Here is a 23,396-nt window from a genome sequence, read left to right as displayed (position 1 = left end):
CCACAGCTAGGTTGAGCATGAAGGTAGAAAAATGCAGTGGGGAGGGGATAAACTTCCCCCCAGCCCAAATGTTTTTAAAAAAATTATTCGTTAAGTACTTCAGCCACCCAGCGGGTGTTTATTCCAGTTTTCTTTTTGCTTTTAAAGAGCTAGCACTGAGAAGAAAGCAAAACTCCTAACCTCACTGATGTTTGGAAGGAAGGAAAAGGCCTTTTACAGCCTCTTTCCCACCCCAGGAGCCCCAGAGCTTCAGAATGGCGCTGGCTGCTTCCCCCCCAGGTCCCACCCGGCAACAGCTGCAGAGCTTGCCTGGGGAGCACCCCTGAGACTCCCCACTCCCTGGGGCATATCCCTCCAGCCCTAGCCTCAGAGCCCATTCCTTCTCTTGGCATACCACTGAAACCAATGCACTGCTGCCCTCCCACCTTGTCGCAGGTGCTGCCTGCCCTACCCTCTCCCTGCCACATGCACACACACACAACTCCCTCTCTCTCTTCTCTCTCTCCTTCCAGGGCTCTTTAGCAGAAAATTATCATATTTCATGTGTCATCGCCCCAGCTAGCTGGGCCTGTCACTGATTGGCTGGGCACTGGCAGCCGGAAATGTCACCAGCCACACAGCTTGGAACTGGCTCTCCGGCGGCCACCACAGACCTGAGCCCAGGAGGTTCTGTGACAAGGTGCAGACCTTCCACAGGCAGCCTGTCACTTCTCTCCCTGGTCCAGCCCCACGCCCTCTTGCTGCTTCTCTCTCTGTCCCCAGCTGGGGGAAGGGACCGCCAGGGGACGTGGAGGGAGTCTCCAGCCATGCTGGAGCTGGAGATAGCTCCAACTGCAGGGAGAGAGGGAGCCGCTGAAATTCCTGTTCTTCCCAGCATGTTGGGGAAGAAACTAAAGATGTCTCCATTCGCTTTTAAAGATTGGGAGAAAGTGCTCCTGACAAAAACAGTCTCTCCTCACATTAAAAAAATAATAATCAGTAAGGCTCGGTGAAACCAGATTTTTTACCCTTGGGAGTTTATCTACTGCTGCTCTTTATTCCCCATCTAAGATCACATGCATGCACCGAGGTATCATAATCCTAATATCCCAGGGCTGTCAGGGAATCTTGAAGGTGATTCAGTCCATCCTCTTCCCTTAAACAGAACAGCTCTTAAACCTCCAGAAAACTCACCAGCGAAGGAGGCTTCTTCTTGAAGGAGGCTTTGCAAAGCCTTGGGATGCCACGCAAGTTGTGAAGAGTTAAATGGTCTTTGTAGTGACCAACATGAATCACTTTGGCTGTAATTTAAGCTGAGTCCCTCCTGCTGTATCTTCAGCAGGTTTCATGTGACTCACCATTTAAGTCTCACCTCATTCTGTCCTCCTAACTAAATTAAACCCTATCTCTGGACCTTTTTGTGAAAGTTGTTTCTCAAACCTTTAATTATGCTGCTTTATTCTTTAGACTTTAGAGAAAAGCCTCCCAGAGGGAGATGAGGCTGAAAGGTCACTTGGTCCCGCCATCCATATGATGCTCCATTTCCCCCTCCTATCTCCACTCTGAGGCTTTTGGTTTTAGGGACGGTAAACTGGGCTCATACATCTACTCCCCCCTACTCCTCCAAAACAACACCACAACAACATTTATATGACCAAAGCATCAGTGGCAGTGCCGGGAACCAGAGAAAAATGCCACCAATGAAGCTGACATTTTGAAGAACACAGGGAAGATATAAAGTAGATGAGATGTGGGTGAGGAAAAGCTGACTTGTGATGATAAGCTCCTGATTCTGCACCGACCACCTAAGAAGAAAGTGCACCGTTTTCCAGAAAATGGTCCTGGAAAATCCCAAGCCCAGAAGATCAGAGATTTGATAAGGGTCATGGGCATCAGTTCAGAAGCAAATTAAAGGACGTCAGGAACTAGACTGGCTCTCTCCACAGAGGATGGCAGGTATTCCACAGAATCTCCGGAAAGTGGCAGGTGTGTCCCTAATATGAGTAGAAGAGGAAGGATGAATAGGGGCAGGACTTCAGATCATTGGGGGACGCCACAAAAAACAAGCAAACAAGCCAAAGCAGAAGAAGAAAAAGAGATTTAAATAATCAAATAAGACACAAGATATACAAAGAGATCCAGAGATCCACTATTAGTCTAACAGGAGTTCCAGAAGCAGATAACATCGTTAATGAAGAGGAAATGCAATAATCAAGGAAGAAATAGAAAAGCATTTCCTTAAACTGTAGGAAGACTTTAGGCCTTAGGTCACATGGGTCTACTGAGTGCTGGGCAGCAGGATCACTGAAAGAATACACAATTCTAGATGTAGTCTGATGCTCCAAGAACAGAGAAACAACCACAAGCTTCATAATAGGGAAGAAAAATCAGGCTGCTTAAAAGGAAAGAAAATCAGACTGACGTCATACTTCTCATCTGCAACACAACACTAAAAGACAGTGGCACAATTTTTATAGAATCCTAAGGGAATATTAATGTAACTCAAGAATTTTACCAGCTGCCAAACTATAATTTCTCTCCTGTGTGACGACAAAAGAAAGGCATGTTCAAAGATACAGAAATTACCTCACCCGAATACCCTTTATTAAATAATAATAAAAGAAAAGAACATTTGAAGATTGATTCCAGCCAAGGGAAAAAATAAGCCAAAATAATGAACTCAAGAAAGGGGAGGATATGTTATATAAGAAAATGTAATGCAAAAGAAAGCCAATAATATTAATGTATGGTTACGTATAAAAATAAAAATGAGGTTGTAAAGTTTAGTTGTTAGCAAGAAGTTTTGAAATGTAAGATATATATCTGGAATTGAACTTCCACATGATTTCAACAAAAAATTTCGAAAATCTCAGTGGAGATGGGTAAGTAAAATCACTAGAATAAAAAATAGGGAGGAAGACCATTATGGAAGGCAAATAATTACAATTTCATCTATCTCCTCTCTTCTCAAGACCATATTAAAAGGATAATAATAAATTTTTTTAAGTTGAAATATACAATGACAAAGAAAACAGTAGAAGAGCCATTAGCCAAGAAAATTGGAGAATAATAGAGGGGGCTCAATTTATCTATTTATCAATAAATATGTACTTCAATGCTACAGTAAATAAAACAGTATAGCACAATTGCAGAAACTTACAAAATGGACTGATGGAACTGAAACGAAGTCAAGAAACCGGTTCAAGTATAGTGTTTGCTATGTGAAAGGTAAGTGATAAAACTGAATTTTACATCAGTGGGGGAAAGAATGTATTCTTCAATAAATAGTGTCAAACTGTGGCTATTTGAAAAAAATTAAGCATTACTTCTAACTCATACCTTACACCAAATATATTCTATTTCCACATACCAAAAAAAATACCACAAGGAAAAACAGATGTTGTGATTGACCAATAAATGACAGAATTTATAAAGTTTTTTTTCTAATTGTGGAAAGAAAAAAATGTCATTATCCAGCCTATGCTTAAATACCATTACAATAGGCTAAATAACGGCCCCCAAAGATATCTACTTCCTAATGTCTGGAAACTGTGAATATTACCTTATATGGCAAAAGGCGTGATTAATTTAAGGCTCTTGAGATGGGGAGATTATCCTGAATTATCTGGGAGGGCCCTAAATGTAATCACAAGTATCCTTATAACAGAGAGGCAAAGAGCGGAACAGGAGAAGGCAGTGTGACCACAGAGGCTGAAATTAGCATGATGCGGCCACAAGCCAAGGAAACATGGAAGCCACCAGAAGCTGGAAGAGGCAAGCAACAGATTGTCGCCTAGAGCCTCTGGAGGGAGCACAGCCCTGCTGACACCTTGATCTCAGCCCAGTGAAGCTGATTCCAGATTTCTGGCCTCCAGAACTCCAAGCAAAGAAATATGTTATTTTAAGCCACAAAGTTTGTGGTCATTTGTTACAGTACCCATAGGAAAGTAATACAACCACCATGATGAGACACATAGTACTTCCTAGGGATTATAATTATTATTACCAGAAACAATACTTACTATGTGCCTGGCACTAAGTTATTTAATTTGCATGCAAGTAATCAGTAGAGAATTGTAGTTATTATGGCTCCATCACTTTGGAGCATGTAACCCTGGGCAAATTATTTAACTTTCTAATGCTGCTTTGTCTCATCTTTAAAGTAGAGCTAAGAATGGTACTTACCTGATGGGGTTGTTGAGGATAAAGGGAGACCATCTATGTAAAGTGCTTAGCACAGTGGCTGGCAATAAGGGCTCCATAAGTGATAACTAATAATGAGAAAGTCATTCCTTATGCTGGGCTGCGGTCTGCCTCCCAGAGCATCCTCTCACTGATTGTAGTTCTTCCATTTGGATACATACAGAACAAGAGTCTCCTAACCACATGACTGTCCTTCAAATATGTGAAGACGATGATCATATCATCAAGAGTCTTAGCTTCTCTACACTAAAAGTAACCAACGCCTTCAATTATTGCTCTTGTGAATTCATCCAGAGTCCCGTTGCCATCCTGATCACCTTCCCTGAACACATTCTTGTACACCAAAAGGTGTGACCCCAGACTCATCACCATCTTTGTTCTAGAATAGGAGTTGGCAAACTGTAGCCCTCAGTGAAGCCTATTTTTTTTATAGTTGGGAACTAACAATGGTTTTGACATTTTTAAAAGACTGCAAAAAACAAAAACAGAAAAGAATTTTCAACAGAGACCATATATGACCTGCAAAGTTGAAAATACTTGGCCTTTTTTGGAAAAAGTTTGCCAATTCCTTTTCTAGAAGATACGTATACTTCTATCAATGGACTATAATATTGCCCAAGACTTTTTTGCAAACAGATTGCACTGTTGTATCATAATGATTTAACTATATGGCTGCTAATTGTTCAATCAGTATCCATTCTCCCCTCTCCTTCTTACCCAGTAATAGAATTCTTAGCTAGGAATTTGGCTAACAGTTAAAGACTACATTTCCCAGCCTCCCTTGTAGGAAGGTGTGGCCAGGAGGCTAGCTTCTAGCCAATGGGATGTAAGCAGATATAAAATGTATAGTTTCCTAGCCCTGCTCTTAAAGGGAAGGATCATGCCCTCCTCTTCCCTTTTACTTTCCCATTGGCTGGAAGGTGGACCTGACAGCCATGTGGATGAAGAGTGGCAGAGCAACAAGATAGAAGGATCCTGAGTTTCTGGTGCTGCCGTTTCACCCTGTACTGCTTATTCTCAGTCTGTGAGAGGAAAAGAAACTTTCACTTTACTTAAGCCATTGTTATTTTAGGTCTTTGTGACAGCAACTGAATCTGTGCCCTAACCAATACAACTATCAATTTCAACTCTCAAGTATTTTTCATATTTATGGCTGCTAAGACACATATCTCTCTCATTCTGTACTCCTACAGCTAATTTTCTGGACTCCATCACAAGACATTACATTTAGCCCCATTATATTTCATCTTGTAAGAATCAGTTCATCATTTTGACCTAACTTCTGGGACCCAATTCTATCACCCAAAGTAGCTTCTATCCTTTGTAATTTCATACCACCCTTCAAAAGGCACTTTAGTTGTAGCACTCAAACCAAACACAGTGCTCATCAAAACACCTGATCAATATTAAGTATAATGTAATGGAGAGGATTGTGACCTCAGTTTGTGGGCAAAGAAAATAAGAGACTAAACTAAAGTCAAATGAAGAAGGTGGAGAGGATGGAGATGAGCAGTTATAGAGAGATTCCTATGCTCCAAGCACTCTGCTGGGAACTTCCCCATTGTTGTGTCATCTATTAAAGATTTCATTCATTCATTAATTCATTTGTTTTTAAATTAGCAATTTTAATTTTTTTTGAAACAGTAATTACAAATACCTCCTGTTGGGGCAGAAAATCATTATCCATAAACAAGGATGCAAACATAGCCCACATAAATCTCTCTTTGCCCAAGTCCATGTGCATCTACCTGCTCGTTGGACACCTGAAGAGTGTGTTGCCAGCATTCCTAACAAGGCTTAGAGTCAAAGATAAAAACACTCCAAGTATGTAACTCAAGAATCGTCCAGTGTAGGACACTGGACAGTATTTTCAGAAACGTCTACCCTGGGCCATCTTGAGACACAGGAAGTAAGTATGTGTTGGCCCTCTGCAGAGCTAAATGGCAGAAGAACTGAGTGGGCAGGCTCTGAGTAGTCAGACCATCTGGGTTCAAACCCCGTGGGACCTTGAGTCAACTACTTAATCCTTTCCTGCCTGAGTTTCCTTATCCATAAAACAGGGATATGTTATCCTTACCACAACCATCTAAGGCAGATTTTCCCCTCTACCTTGCAGATGATGAATATGAGGCTTATGTTTCTTGTCCGAGGGCAAACCATCCAGTAAACATTAGCATGAGGATTAAACCCTAGGTCCATCTGATTCCCACCTCATGCTCAGGAAGAGGTCATGATGAAGGTAGAAAAAATAAGTTACCAAATCATGCCAAAAAGGATGGCCTGCCCACCAGAGAGAAGGTCAGAGGACTCTTAAAGTGATGCTCAAGATGAGAGCCAAATGAAGTTAATGGTGGTTTTCTTCTAACCTCCTAAGAGGAGCTTTCCTTTGTTACGGTAGAACAACACCCTAGGATGGTGTTTAAGAAACAAAGGGCTGGCTCAAGTCCTCCTCCATTTTTACAATCATTCAGCTTGTTTGGGGCCCTTGGTGGGGTGGTTTTTAATGAAGAAAAAATTGGCCAAGGCCAATGTGCATCCCTCTTTTTGGTTCTGGTTACCTAAAAGTAAATAATTTGGAATCTAAAGTCTCTCTCGCGCACACACACACAAACACACACACATACACACAAAACCTTAGAGCATTGGTTCTTAACCTTTCTTCTACCTCCTTCTACCTAAGATATGAGGAGGCCCATTGGGGATCTCAGCAATCCATGGCAGATGGTGAATGTCACCAGGAGACACATAGACTCTGTAGCAGAAGTGTTTTAATGATTAGAAAAATCCCTGATCCTGTTTAAAATCAGTGCCCTAAGTGGAACAGTCATAACTTTATGAACAAAAGCAAAGGAACACTGGGGCCAACCCAGTGGTGTAGTGGTTAAGTTCGCACGTTCTGCTTCGGCAGCCCGGGGTTCACTAGTTCAGATCCTGGGCACAGACCTACACACCACTTACCAAGCCATGCTGTGGCAGGTGTCTCGCATATAAAATAGAGGAAGATGAGCACGGATGTTAGCTCAGGGCCAGTCTTCCTCAAAAAATAAGTAAATAAATTTGTCTTAAAAAAAACAAGGAAGAATAAGATAACTTAAGATAATATGTAAGTGAAAGTCCCTGGCAGCCGGAGGATTCTATCTGAAATTGTATATCAAATCCTTGTGGAACTTTGGAAAAGTACAGGTGCTCCCAAGTTTCTGCAGGAGGATCTTGGCACATGGACCCTTTAAAGCTCTGCAGGTAATTCTGACAATCCTAGTGAAGAGCCACTGCTGGTTTCAGCTGTAGAAAGCTAAGGTCCCACAGACCTTATAAGGACCTGGGATACCAACCAACCAAACGTTCTATAGAGATATTGTAACCAATGAAGGAGGCCAAAAGTCACATTGTAGATTCAGTCTATTAACTCAGAACAAGAAAAGGACTTGAACGGTTACAGGGAGAGGGGCATTCCAGTGTGTTAGAAAGTTGGAGGCAGAGATTCTGCTCAGCTACCGACTCCCAGAGCCTGACTCTGCTTTTTCTCTCAGATGAGGATGTGGCCCTGTCAGGCTGAGTTTGGCTTTAAGAACCAAGAGAGTCCGATGTTGGTAAGAATTCCCTTCTAAGGAAACATTAAGCCAAGTGATTGGAGAAGTTCCTCCCATGTTGGAAGCTTCTAGTGCAAAAGGATTATGGTGTAGCACAAAAATGAGCTCCTCAGATCTGATGAGACCCTACTTTGGGCAGCCAGTGACATGGCAGTCATGTGCCCCAAATAGGTACTCTGGGTGCCAACCAATCTTGGACTGAGACAGGCCACGTGGCTCCCATTGCATGTGACCACCTGGCTCCTGGGTGGTTTGCATATCCTGGCTAAATAAACTCGATGTGTGCGTATGGGGTGGAGGGACGGGGGAGGCGCTCTTCTGGCAATCCACAGCTCCCTCGAAAATGCTGCAAGGACAAATAAGGGAAAGTCATAAAAAGCAAATGTGAGGCCACAGCTCCAAAGAGGAATCTAGGAACTGTAGGAGCAGGATTAGGAACCTCAGTCAGACTGGAAAGAGCTCTGATTAGCAAAGATCATGAACCAACACCACAAATTATATGTAATTTATTACATTCACTGGGGGTCAAAAACTCACATGACTTCAGGGGCCCAGCAAATATCATAATTGTGTGATACAGCCACTTACAAGTGTGTACTATAAGCCAAAGAGAACAACAGTCATCAGGCTTCCTTGCAAATCCAGTTTTAAAATAAATAAATAAAATCTGTGTTGGCTAGAAACAGTTGGAATCAGAAGATGGATGGCCAGTTTGCACCACCTCCCGCCATGATCACAGTCAGTAAAAGAAGAGAGGAGAAAAATAAAATCCATCCTTCTCTTAGAAGGATAAAGAAAATTAGCTTTTTTAAAAAAGCAGTTTTCTAAAGAGGATTTTAAAGTCATCATTGCCTCTAAGACCTAGTTGAGACAGAATAAAAAGCCAAAGTAAGATATAGAATGAGTTTAAAAGCGCCCCCTAAAAACAGGATGTCTTCTAATGAATTGGTCAGATGGCCCCATCAGTCATTCTCAGACTGGAGGACCAGGAAGTGAATGACAGGAGGCCCAGGCAGCATGCAAGATGTTTTTCTAGAAGTCTCTTCTACAGTCTCAAGGTGTCCGTACTATGTCCTTATAACACAAAGGAGACTTTACTTCTTTCCTTCAGGCCTTCTTCATCAAAAGCTCTACTGACTTTTTTTTTCCTTTTTATTCTGAAATAATTTTAGACTTACAGAAGAGTCGTAAAGATTCTACAAAGAACTCCCATATACCCTTCGCGCAACTTCCCCTGATGTTAACATCTTACATAACCGTAGCACATTATCAAAACCAGAAAATGGATATTGCTACAATCCTATTAACTAAACCACAGATTTTTCTCTCATTTTACCCAGTCCTTCCACTCATGCCCTTTTTCTCTTCCAGGATTCAATCCAAGATCTCACATTACATTTAACTGTCATTGCTCCTTTGTCCCCTCCAATCTGTGACTATTCCTCAGTCTTTTCTTGTCTTTCACGGCCTTGACACTTTTGAAGAGCACTGATCAGGTATTTTGTAGACTGTCCCTCAGTTTGCATGTGTCTGATGTTTCCTCATGATGAGACTGGGGCTATGGGGTTTCGGCAAGAATAGCACAGAAGCGATGTGCCTTCTCAGTACAGCAAATTGGGGCAAGGGGGCATGATGTCACTGTGTCTTATTACTGGTGATGTTAACCTTGACCTCTTGGGCAAGGTAGTGTCTGCCACGTTTCTCCCCTGTAAAGTTACTATTTTTCCCTTTGTAGTTGGTAAATATTGGGGGAGGCTCCTATGAGACTATGGAAATGTCTTGTTTCCCTTTAACCTTTCACCCACTAATTTTAGCATTCATCAGGTGATATGTCTGCAGCAATTAAGGCTGCGGTGTTCTAATTGTGATTTTCTATTTCCCTCATTCCTCTATATGTATTTGTTGGAATTCTTCTATGAGAGTTGTCCTTTCTCCCCATGAAATAACCAGTTTATTAAACTTTTATTTCTATCAATATGGACTCATGGATAGTTATTTTATTTTTTGAATGATAACCTAATATATCCTTATTTATTTATTTTTAGCTAAAACTGTTCCAGCTTTGTCCATTGGGAGCTCTTTCACATTGGCTCCTGTGTTTGACATAATCTCATTGTTGTTTTGTGACTGTTGTTGATTAGCACTTCCTGACTTTGTGGAACCACAAGATGCTCCAGGGCATCTTGTATTTTCCCTGCCCAGTCTTGGAGTTTACTTTTCCAAGGAGTCCTGGTTCCTTTTAACTGGATAATGGCATTTAGAAACCAAGATCTGGGCACTGGGTATGCTCATTGCTACTGGGATGCCTTGTTTCTAGGCCATCTCAGTGGTTGGTCAGCCTGGCTAGAGGTTTATTAATTTCAATGATCTTTTCTAAGAACCAGCTTTTGGTTTGATTGCTATTTCTGAATTGCTTTTGTTTCCAATTCATTGAATCTTATCTTTACTATTTCGTTCCTTCTGTTTGCTTCTGTTTCCTTCTGTTAGTTTTAATTGGTTCTTCTTTCTCTTTTTTTTTTTAAGGTGGACGCTTCAGAGCATCTGAATGATTGGAGACCTTTCTTCTTTTCTAATATAATCATTTAACACTATAATTTTCCCCCTAAGCACTGGTTTAGCTGCATCTCACAAGTTTGACATGTTGTGTTTCCTTTTCATTCAGTTTAAAATATTTTTAATTCTTCCTCTTTGACATATAGGTTATTTAGACGTATGTTGTTTATTTTCTATATATTTGGGGATTTTCCAGATGTATTTCTGTTACTGATGTCTGGTTTAATTCCATCATGGTTCATGAACGTACTTTCTATTATTACTATTCTTTTAAAGTTGTTAAGGTTTGCCTTCTGGCCCAAAATATAGTATCTTGTAGTGAATGTTCCGTGTGCACCACAGAGAGATGTTTTGTGGGTGGAATGTTCTAGAAACGTCAATTAGGTCAAGTTGGTTGATAATGTTGTTCAGGTCATTACATTCTTATTGATATTTTTCCTACTTGTTCTATCATTTACTGAGAAAGGAGCGCTGAAGTTTTCAACTATAATTGTGAAGTCGTCTATTTTGTTTTTCAATTCTATCAGCTTTTGCATTATGTATTTCAAAACTTTGTTGTTAAATACAAACATATTTAGGATTATTACTTCTTCTTGGAGAGTTGAACCCTTTATGATGATTTAATGTCCCTCTTTATCCCTGAGAATAGTTCTTGTTCTAAAGTCTATTTTGTCTGATATTAATATAATGACTCCACTTTATTTTGGTTAGTGTTTACATAGCATATCTTTTTCTATCCTCTTACTTTTAACCTGTCTTTATATTTAAAGTAGGTTTCTCATAGACAGTGTATAGTTTAGTGTTCTTATTTTATCCAATCCGAGGTAAGTCAGTGCTTGTCCCTTATTTCTCCCTGCAGATACCTGTCTCTTCCTAGATTCTGGGCCTGCTGGTTTCCCAGCAACCTCAATACTCCTGTGGGCCCAAGAAAAGTTGTGAACTTGCTGTTTGTCAATTTTTTTTCATTGTAGGTTTGATAGTAAATCTCTTTCTAGGTCTCTGCATCTTTGAGTACAAACCAGAATCCTACTTCTTTTAATAAAGTACTCATGCATCTTTTGCAATAGCAAGCAGAAGAAGGTATGGCAGGTGGTCAGGATAATCACTGTCCTCTTGGAAACTTTCCTAAGGGGCTTTAGAAATGACAGATGTCCCAGACACACCTCTATCTGTTGTTTTTTGAGAAATGTAAGGTATAGGAAAAAAAATCCCATTGGAGTTAAGTAAAATAAAAATGATGTACTGATTTTTCATCAAGTGGAAGGCAGAACCTGTATAAACTATAGATCAGTCCACTCTGTAATCCAGGACAATTGTCTGGCTGAAAGCACCTATCAGTCTGCAATTGTCCAGCAACGAACGTGATGCTACACAGTAAACATGATGGATAGCTAAGAATAAAATAACTCGAGAGCATTTCTAGCTCATTTAAGTCAATTTCCTAAGTTTTCATACACGTCACTATTCACTAAGCAATATGACAGGTGACTAATTACTCAAAATCAGACCAGTGACAAAAATATTATATTTATGTTTTATTATTTATTATATTTTTCCCAAAGGTAAGTCTTGCCATTAACCATGAACCACATAGTATTATTATTAACAATAATGACAATGAAACATTACCATTTAGTGATCACTTACTACAAGCCAGAGACATCACAGACACTTTCTCATTTCATCATCACAAAAACTCAGTGAGAAAACTGGGGTTCAGAGGGATTAAGAAACTTGTCCAAAGCACAAAGCTAGTGTGTGCCAGAACTAGAATTCAATTCCAGGTCAGACTCCAAAGATCTTACTTTTAACTTCTGAGCTAGACTGCCCCAGAATGATGTTAGTTAAGATTTCATGTGGCCAATTGAGTATTTCCCTCCTCTCTCATTTACAATGCTGGAAGAGGTCCACCCTTGCATAAGAACACAAAAGTATCAGAAATGCCTTATTGGCTAACACCAGTTGTCCAACCAGAAGGACATTTGGTTTCAGAACGGTAACAAGGGACCATTAGTTGAGAGCATGACAACTGACCTTTATGAGGATGGTTTGAAAGGAGGGTACAACTGTCCTCCACATTTCCTGAAATTCTCTCCGTCTCTCTTTCTGTATACATATATATGTAGGCGTGTGTGTGTGTGTGTGTGCATGTTTACCAAAATTCTTTTCTTCCATGTAACACTGCAGTATGATGCTATGATCTGGTAATTTATATACAGTCTTCTTGAAACTATATATATTTTTTAACCACAACTAACCTTTAAGAATAAAGAGCTCATACAAATAAAATATATTAAAATTTTGTAACTAAAAAATAATTAATTTAAAAATTAAAAAATAAAGAATAAGAAGTTCTGTAAGATATCTACCATCTCTAATGAGGAGGTATAACATGACACTGTAAGGTTATCTTGGACATATGGAGTATAGCAACAGTACAGAACTGAGTGCAAAAGACAATAATGCTGGGGCTGGCCCCGTGGCCGAGTGGTTAAGTTCGCGTGCTCTTCTGTGGCAGCCCAGGGTTTCGCTGGTTCAGATCCTGGGCGCAGACATGGCACTGCTCATCAGGCCACGTTGAGGCAGCGTCCCCTATGCCACAACTAGAAGGACCTGCAACTAAGATATACAACTATGTACCAGGGGGGATTTGGGGAGATAAAGCAGAAAGAAAAAAAAAAAAGATTGGCCACGGTTGTTAGCTCAGGTGCCAATCTTTAAAAAAAAAAACAAGAAAAGACAATAATGCAAACAGCCACTACTAAATCTTCAGGTGGAAGAGGGAAGCTACACTCAAGCATAGGTCACCTTCCCTAAACAAGCCTGTGTAAAATAAGACAGCAAGTGAAACAGTGAAGACAATAAGAAGCAATGGCAATCACCAGCAAAGTAAAGAGGAAGAGTGCCTCAAAGAGCAAAGAGTACCAGTAGTCTGGGGAAATTCAGTTCAAGGGTCAATCTGAAGCAGCCTCTATAACCCCAATATGGAGGACCACCCCAGGTGGCCTTGCCAGCATCTCTGAATTACAACACAAAGCAGTAACTAGTGCTTCCTGGCCTTTTACAAGTCAAGATGCACATAAAAAAATGAATCGATGACACACTGGGGAAAATAGCCAGAGGCAATGGATCCAGGGGCCTCTGTCACCCCAAGCCCCACCTGGCTTCCCTAAGAGGCGGAGATGAGCAGATCCTCTCTCCACACACCTGTAATCCATTCACAACACACCAGTGAGCGGCTGCCCACCAGGCTGAAAGCTCAGCCATAACTTGCATCAACAAACAGTTCAATTATGTTTGATTGACTCTACTTAAGAAGTTAGGACAACATATAATACATCGGAGCAATATTTTCATCAAAAGTGGTTACTGTTAAAACACTGTGATACTTAAAGGGCAAGCTTCAGTTATTGGGAAACAACTCTTGGAATGCCTCGCTCCCTCAGGATGCAGAAATACAAGACATGAATACTCCACCTTCCATTGGGCTTCAAGGTGTTTTTGTCAAACTGTACTGTTATCTCAGGATATTGTTTTAAAGTCTGAATTAACCTTATCAATACTCATCATGGACTTACAGTATCAGATTGGATGACCATATGCTCCAATGCTGGGACACTTTGAAGGTGAAGGGAGCTCTGCTAATAATTCCCCTGTAGTAATGGGAATAAGCTGGGACCATCACAGGCAAACCAAGACATTTGGTCACCCTAGTGTTAGATCATGCCCCAGTTTGGTCTTAACCTTTTTAGAACAAGGAAACCTAAGTTTACCTCCTCTTTAAAAGCAGAAATAAAAATGAAACAGTACATGTTAGTAGCAAGAAACTAGACACTGAAATATATACAACAGAAAATAAAAGTGGTACCTTTTACAACCCCTAGAATCTCACTTCCCAGAGATAACTTCCATTAACAGTCTGCTTTCCATTCCTCCTCCACTCCACATGGGGAGGACACAATCCCCAAACACCGGTATTGCCTGTGGCCAGATAAATGAATACCAAGTGGCCAAAAAACAACAAGAGCCTACCCCAACCATCGAGTTCAGGTGGGGCCTACCTGTCTCCTGCACTTCTGGAGTACAGTATATGATTTGGGCCTAAACCATTGGGTGAATCACTTTCTTCCTGGTCACAATGTTGGTTCAACATGGTCATATGACTCTTTTAGAGCCAATGAGATGCAAAACAACATTTGCTCAGACCTCTAGGAAGACAATCTAGCTCCTTCTCACGTGTATTGAAATTGAGAGGATCACCTTGACCAGCACTGTCCAGGGTGGTAGCCACTAGTCACATACGGCTGTTGAGCACTAAAATGTGACTAGTACAAACTGAGACATGATGTAAGTGTAAAAGGCACACAGAATTTCAAAGTATGAAAAAGGAAGGTAAAATATCACACTAGTGATTTTTATATTGATCACATGTCGAAGTCATGATGCATGTAGCTCACATTGTATCTCTATTGGACAGTGCTCACCTAGAACATTTGAACCCCTGATAAAGCCAGGCCTGATGGTAGCTCTATCCATGGACTTTTCAGACACGTGAACTAATATATATCTGTTTTGCTTAAGCAAGTTCTGATTGGGCTTCCTAGGACTTGCAACTGAGAATCCTAACTGATACAAAGTATAGTCCTATGTAGAATGATACTGTACATTCTGCACAAAATATTCCATACATATGTGGATAAATCAACTATTTTTTTCTGGTAAGACCACTGTATGTGCCCAGTGTGTGGCATGAGCTTCTGATTGGGCTTCCTAGGACTTGCAACTGAGAATCCTAACTGATACAAAGTATAGTCCTATGTAGAATGATACTGTACATTCTGCACAAAATATTCCATACATATGTGGATAAATCAACTATTTTTTTCTGGTAAGACCACTGTATGTGCCCAGTGTGTGGCATGAGCTTTCGCTCAGGTCCACCAGTTCCAACGCTCTTTCTTGTCCCAGGCCTTTGCACATGCATTACTTTCTGCCTGGAACACGCTTTCCTCTCTTTTCATTTGCCTGCTCCCTCAAGTTGCAATTTAAATGCCATCTCCTCAAAGCTGAGTTCCCCCACCTCTCAATTTAGAGTAGGTCGCCCTGTTATTGCCTCAAAGAGCACTTCATCTTCTATGTGTGGACCAAAATATACATTAATTTCCTTAGATGTCTGCTTGATATCTACTGTCCCCCTCCCCACTATCCTGTATTAGTGCAGGCCATGGCTATGTGGTTCATCCTTTTCTCCCCAGCACCTGGAACAGTGCCTGATACACAGTAGGTGCTCCATAAACATCTGCTGAATGCCAGGAATGAATGTTAAAGGGAAAGGAGAAAGAGGAAGGCCAGGAGAAGGGTAAGAAATAAGGTGAGGGGGTGTGGAGAATCCAGAGTAGCCAAGCCACGGAAGGGTGTTGGTTATTGCTGTCTAGCTGAACCATAAAGAAAGCAAGGATGAGAACTGACAGCTGAACAGCAGGTTTGGAAGCATCTGAACAGTCAGTGGCTCCCTGGACCTTCCCCCAGGCATAAAGTGAATTATCAGAGATGCAAATGATGAAGCCTGCAATTCAAAGCATTTCTGAACTTCACAGAATAAAAATTCTGCTCAAGATTTTGTTTTCTGTTAGTGACAGCATGCTTCTTAGGCTCATTCTTATAACCTGAATCCTAAAAAAATATGGGAGCACCTGGGGTCCTCTCTAGGAATTCTCATATGACTCTGCTCTAAAAACAAGACCACACTCTCGACCTCTGCTTTGCGGAACTTCTCACGAACCTGGTTGAAATGCTGACCTGGTCATACCACAGCCAGCCTTTCTGGGCTCCAAAAAAGTGAAGAATATCTGTTATTTTCCTGTTCACATTCTTTTTTTTTTTTTTTTAAAGATTGGCACCTGCACTAACATCTTTTGCCAACCTTTTTTTTTTTTCTTTCTCCCCAAAGCCCTCCAGCACATAGTCGTAGATTCTAGTTGTGAGTGCCTCTGGTTGTGCTATGTGGGATGGCTGCCTCAGCATGGCCTGATGAGCAAGGCTATGTCCACGCCCAGGATCCAAACTGGTAAAACCCCAGGCCGCCGAAGCGGAGCGCGTGAACTTAACAACTCACTCACAGGGCCAGCCCCTAACATTATTGTTCTCACATGAGATCTACCTTACTGGCTTTACTCATCCTATTTTTGCACTTCACGGGGAGGAGGAAGGTTTGTTACTGAAATTCTTCAGGATTGATATATAACAGTCTCAGTTATTCCTTTGAAGTGAAGCCTCTCTTTAAATGAGAATGTCTCTTCACTGTTTTAATGTGATACATACTTTGAGTTCATTAATTTTATCGTGATAAATATGAAAGAATTCATGTAATGTATGTAAAGCACAAGAGAAAAATAACATCCTTGAACCGAGCACCCAATTTAAAATCTAAAATGTTGTCTTTGAAACCCTCTGTATGGCCCTCCCTGGTTTCATTTTAATTTTTGTAGAATACAAACCACTTTATTAGTGAACTCCCAGAAGCTGGGCTTAGAGGGGTGAGAATATTGGCAGAGATGTGGTGCTGTCCACCGGGCAGGTGCTGACGAGCCTGGAGGAAGGTGGGAGAGCCACCACCTCTCAGAAGAAGGAGGAAGTGTTCCTCTTCTTTTTCTCTTTCACCTCTCTTCCTTCTTCCTTTTTTTTTTTAAAAAAAATTACCATAGTTCCTCTCTCTACTGGAAGGACCAGGGAAGTCTACCTATAGAGGAACGGGGTCCAGAGCCCTACAATTCTGTCTCCTTTCTTCTCTAATAGATGGTTTCCATTAGGGTTTACTAGGTATTTTTTCTTGACAGAATCAGGCATGCACTGGAAAAGCAAACAGGGTCACAGAACTGGCAGTTAATGATTTATTATAGAAATACAGAGACTTGATAGCTGGAAAATAACTTAGAGATAATTAAATCCAATCTTGTTTTAGAGCTGAGAAAACCAAGGCATAGGACTCATCTGAGGTCATTCAGCTAAATACACATCTTCAGTCTCCAAATCATTATTTTTATTTCCCATTATTCAATTCCCATTATTGGTAGATTTTCATTATTAAAAATTTGATCATATTATTGATGATATTACTTTAGTCTGAGGCACCTGGCCTAACCTAGAGTATCAGTATTTTCATTTAGCCATATTAATAAAAATTATTTTTGAGCCATACATAAAAAAGAAATATATACTCATCTCAATGCAAAACACTTTATTTTATTCATAGCAGCATTTCTGCTTTTAATCAAAAGTCATTAAATATTCTATCACACTTTTCTGATATCTTGACATTCTTTGCCTCTTAGTTCTACTTCTACTAAAATGTATAATTGAGCTGAATCTTTAAAAATATAGCTATTTCAGCATACGTTCAAATGGTGAAAATATTTATCATTAAGTTCTTTGTCATATCAGGAGCCTAAAGAGTGCCACTATTCAATTAGTTAACCAAAAACCTTGAATGCCCATGAAGTGCCCAACACTGTTCCAGACCTGCATCTTCTTCAAAATAAAAACGTTTTCAATTTCAGATTTTCAAGAATCTTTATTTATTTATTTATTTTCTTGCTTGTTTACTTTACTCAATACATTTTATTTCTATTCTTCTCAAGGGACTTTGCTAGGCACTGTTAGGAATAAAGCAGATGTAGAACCAACTCTTAGAGAACATACAATCAAGAAATAGAGGTAAATGTTTACATAAGTAACTACAATATATGACCTGAGAGAGAGATCACAACTCAAATGCCCACAGAAGCCAGGCAGACACTGTAAATGCATGAGACAAGTTGAGTGTAAGGCAACGGGGAATGGGAGAACTAAGGGGAGCTGTAACATGAATGTTCTCTCTAAAACAATTTTATTCTGTGTTTTAAGAGAAATAATGGAGAAATAAAGGCTAGAATATGTGAGGAGGGGGGAAGAGAAAACTGTGAGAGATAGAATAAGGGAGGAGAGCATGAAGAGAGAAGGGATAAAGAGTAGAGAGAAAAAGGGAACAGGAGGGAAGGATGGAGAAAGGAGAGAGAGGAGGAGGAGAAATGAAAATAAAAGAGAAGGTTGGAGAGAGAGGAGAAAGAGGAAAGAGGAGAGAGTGAAGGAAGAGCAGGGGGGTGGGGAGAGAGGGAGAAAAGAGAGACAGGAGGGAGGAAAGGGGGTGAGGGAGGGGAGAATACAAAAGGAAGAGAGGGGAAGAAGGGAAAAAGGGGAGGGGAGGGGAAGAAAGTGAAAAGGGAAAGGGAGGGAAAGTAGGGGGAAAGGACCAGGACTGAGCCTTGAGGAACTCTGGACTTCAACGCTGAGAGGTCAGGTAGAGGAGTAGGTAGAGGGAGACCAGTGTGATAGGGGAAACACCAGGAGAGCGTGGCATCCCCAAAGCCACAAGGAATGAATGTTTCAAGCCAGAGAAGATGGTCAACTGTGTCAAATTTTGCTGAAAATATCTATTGGATTTGCCAACACTGAGGTCCCTGTACCCTGGACAAGAGCAGTTTCAGCTGTGTAGTGGAGTTGGAGGCCAGCCAAAGTGTATTGAAAAGTGGATGGAAGGCAGAGAAATAGAGACACAGCATGAAGGGAACTCTTTCAAGTAGTTTTACTCCTAAGGGAGCAAAGAAATTGGAGAGTGGTTAGATGGGATGAGCAGTGAAGGAAGAGGTGGTTTTTTAAATGATAGTTGATATCAACAAATGCCAATGAGCACATGAAAAGATGCTCAGCATCACTAATCATTAGGGAAATACAAAATCAAAACTACATTGAGATACCACTTCATACACCCTTTAGGATGGCTACTATCAAAAAATCAGAAAATAATTAATGTTGGCAAGGATGTAGAGAAACTGAAACTCTCAGACACTGTTGGTGGGAATATAAAATGGTGTGGCTGCTGTGGCAAACAGTATGGTGGTGCCTCAAAAAATTAAAAATATCATTTGATTCAGCAATTCCACTTCCAGGTATATACCAAAAAGAATTGAAATCAGGGCCTCAAAGAGATACACCCATGTTCATAGTAGCATTATTCACAATAGCTAAAACATGGAATCAACCCAAGTGTCCATCGATGGATGACTAGATAAGCAAAAATGCGGCATATACATACAATGGAATATTATGCAGCCTTAAAAAGGAAGGAAATACTGAGATGTGCTACAACATGGATTAACCTTGAGAACATTATGCTAAGTGAAATAAGCCAGTCACAAAAAGACAAATACTATATGATTCCACTTATATGAGATACTTAAATTAGTCAAAATGATAAGACAGAAAGTAGAGAGGTAGTTGCCAGGGGCTGGGGGCAGGGAGGAATGGAGAGTTAGTGTTTAATAGGTACAGAGTTTCAATTTTACAAGATAAAATGAGTTGTGGAAGTGGATGGTGGTGATGGCTGCACAACACTACTAACGTATTGAATACCACTGAACTGTACACTTAAAAATAGTTAAGACGGTAAATTTTATGTTATGTATATTTTACCACAGTAAAAAAAATTGAAAAAAAGACAGTTGATATCAGATCAGGTTTCTCTACTGATGAGAATGATCCAGGAAAGATGGAGCCATTGATGGTGTTAGAGCAAAATGGCCAAAGGAGCCAAATCCTAGAGAATCCAGGCACACATGGAAAGAAAAAGTGATCTTTGATCTAAGGAGGGACATTTCTTCCACCACACTATAGAGATAAGGAAAGGATGGGTGTAGAGGCTGGTATGGTGATAAATTTGGTGGTGGAAGAATGAACAGTTCCCACCAGATGGCTTCTATTTTCTACATAACAAAGAGGAGGACACTATTTGAGAATAAGCAGTGAGGTATGAAGGTATGAAATAATCCCCTTGGGAGTGTGAGAGCAATCCCAATAGAGAAACATGACAGGAAGTACAGAGCATCCAATTATGATTAGGGATCACAAATTTAAAGCATGACCAATCAACTCTGTTTTTTAATTTTCTCCAGCCAAGTTCAGCTGCTCAAAAGGGCATGGAGAAGCCATGAATCACCTGTGCATGCTGAGATTCTGAGTCATAGATCTGGGGTAGAGCCTGCGCTTCTGCATTTCTAACAAGCTAACAGGTGATGCTCATGCTACAGTATCGCTGGGCCACACTTTGAATGACAAGGGGCCAGACCCCTTTGCCTTTGTCATTCTCCTTTCAAGTACTTCAGTAGGATAGATAGCAGGTCTGTCACCTCTAAGTCTGAAAATAGTAATAATATTAATAATAAAAATGAAAACTTCAGTTTTAACTAAAAGGAGAGGGCATGGAGAAGGCAGATGATCTGGTTTATCCAATTGTGGCTGTACTGGAAATACATTTTCTTGCCCCTCTACTCATCTACATTTCCAACCTTGGCAACATCATACAACCTCAGAGCTTCAATCACCATATTTATGTGGCTATCATGACCCTTTCTTGGAACCAAGGCCTAATAGACACATCCATATGGGAGTCCCACGAGTAACTCAAACAATAAATTGCCCCCTACATTTGCTTCTCCTTGGTCTCTTCTCCAAAGGTCTCAATCCTTTGACTCTTCTCACTCTCTGATTGGCCTCCACATTTAATAAATCATTAAAGCCCACTGATTTATCCCTCAAATGTTAGTAACTTCTGTCTAATTAATGCAAATTAGAACTACATCAAGATACCATTTCCCCTTATCAGGCCAGAATCCAAAGTTTGACAAGATACTCTACCTGCACAACTGTGAAGAAACAGAGACTCGCATGCATTGCTAGTGAGAATGCAAGATGGTACAACCTCTGTGGAGTGCTTTTTTGCAACATATAGCAAAATTACCTATGCCTTGACCCTTTGACCTAGGAATCTATAATGAAAACACACTGGCAACATATAAAATGACATGTGAGCGTGCCTATGCACTGAAGCACAATTTACAATAGCAAATGACTGAAAACAACCACCAAATATCCTTCAATAGAGGGCTGTTGAGTAAACTATGATACATCCATATAATGGAGCATTATGCAACCATAGAAATAAGGAGGAAAACCTCTATACGCTGATATGAAGGAATTTAAGTGAAAATGCAAGATGCAGAAAAATATACATAGTATTCTACTTTTTAGTAAAAAACAGGAAGAAGATTAATACAGATACTTATTTGCTTATGTCTTGAAAAAGATGAAATGGAAGGCTAAACCAAGACCTAACAAAAATGGGTTACCCATCAGAGAAAGGAAAGAACAGTGGGGAGGAGATGGCATAGAAACCAGATCTCTTTGAATGTACCATATTTTATAGTTTTAACTTTGAAAGCATGTAAATGTCTTACATAATTAAAAAATAAAATTAAATAGAAAAGAAAGAAAGTAATCCATAAATATCAAAAACAATCTGAAATCTTTGGTGGCTGCCCACTAGCTACCCACTGAGTCCAAGCTCCTCAGCCTGGTTTCAGGGCTCTCTTGAGTCTGCCCCAGCCACACACTCCCGTCTTACTTCCTGATGCCCCCTCCCATATACTCTACTCACATACAAACTACTAACATTATTTGAGTACCCAGTTTATTTCCCCAACTGGACCATACACCTCTTGAAAATGAAATCCACCTCTGATCCATTTTGGAAAACCCACAATACTCAACCTCTAGAGTTACCATAACATAAATTGGTGACAATTCTGGCATCTGAAAGCTATTGGCTGGAAATTTTATATTTATTTTGAAGAATTCAAGAATTCCTTGATAATATATCAAATATCTAGCTGGAGAGTAACATTCTAGTTATAAAACAAAGACAATAATGGAAGCAAGTAAAGCATCCTATCAACGAATGGATCAAGAAAATGTGGTATATCCATACAATGGATTATTCTTCAGTCTTAAAAAGGAAGGATATTCTAACAATGCTACATCATGGATGAACGTTGAAGATATTATGTTAAGTGAAATGTGAGTCTCAAAAGGACAAATACTGCACAATTTCACATATGTGAGGTTCCTAGAGTAGTCAAACTCATAGAGACAGAAAGTAGAATGGTGGTTACTAGGGGCTGGGGGGAGGGGGGAGTTATTGTTTAATGGGTAGAGAGTGTCAATATTACAAGATGGAAAAAATTCTGGAGATAGATGGTGGTGATGGTCAAATAACAATGTGAATGTACTTAATGCCACTGAGCTGTATACTTAAAAATGGTTAAAATGGTAAATTTTATGTTATGTAATTTTACTACAATTTAAGAAAATGTTTTTAAAGCAAAGAAAATGAGCCATGGGAATACCTTTCAATGGTGACCTTTAAATACCTTTTATTAATATAAGCACAGTTTTAACCAAGACTATCCTCTTCAGGGCCATAAAGATCACCTAAGGAAGAGAGAGTTGACTCTCTGCTTAAAACATGGCACCATGTTCTCCCACTAAGAGCATTTCCAACAGAAACATTCCACCCTGAGACCACTTTGCCCCCTTAGACTTTGTATAACCAGGAGTTACACATAGCCGATTAACTTCAAAGGTGTTTCTCAGATTCTGATGGTTGTTCCTAATCAAAGCTTCGTGTTGGCATTGATCCATAATATTTGCTTTTATGCTTCTGAGTAGAATGCTGTCTCCTTCCCCTCCATTCCCACAGGAAAAACTGCTGCGCTGTGAGTTACCGCAGAGGCTGAGAAAGCACTTGGGGAGACTTTACCTTCCCGAGGTAAAACTGCATCTGGCACCACACACTAATACAAGACGTAAATATTAGAGAAACTATGTGGGGGGGGGGGTGGGCAGGGGAGGGAGAACGCTCTGTACTTTCCAATGAATTTTTTATAAACCTAAAACTACCCTAAAAAGTAAAGTCTATTAATAAAAAAATAAAATTCTGCACCTTAAATTCCTTGATTTGTTGGTATAGCAAATGGTCTTGTTGGACCATGGAAGTAAAAATGATGCTTTCTTAATAAGGAAATATATTCCTGTTTAAATATGTGATATATCATGCTAGAAATTGAAGGATATTTTGCTAGCCAGTCATCATTCTAACCATATTTGAACATTTTTTTGTTGTTAGTGCCATGGAGTTGGTTC

General features: G+C 40.2%; 1 protein-coding gene across 2 annotated transcripts in view; it reads right to left on the bottom strand.

The window, feature by feature from the left end:
* The window catches only part of HIVEP3 (HIVEP zinc finger 3), a 474,366-nt gene that overhangs the window by 381,839 nt on the left and 69,131 nt on the right, over nucleotides 1-23,396 (bottom strand). The window lies entirely within an intron of this gene.

This window comes from Equus asinus, chromosome 5, assembly GCF_041296235.1.
Source record: "Equus asinus isolate D_3611 breed Donkey chromosome 5, EquAss-T2T_v2, whole genome shotgun sequence".
Classification (NCBI taxonomy): Eukaryota; Metazoa; Chordata; class Mammalia; order Perissodactyla; family Equidae; genus Equus; species Equus asinus.
This window is presented reverse-complemented; position numbering and strand designations above follow the sequence as displayed.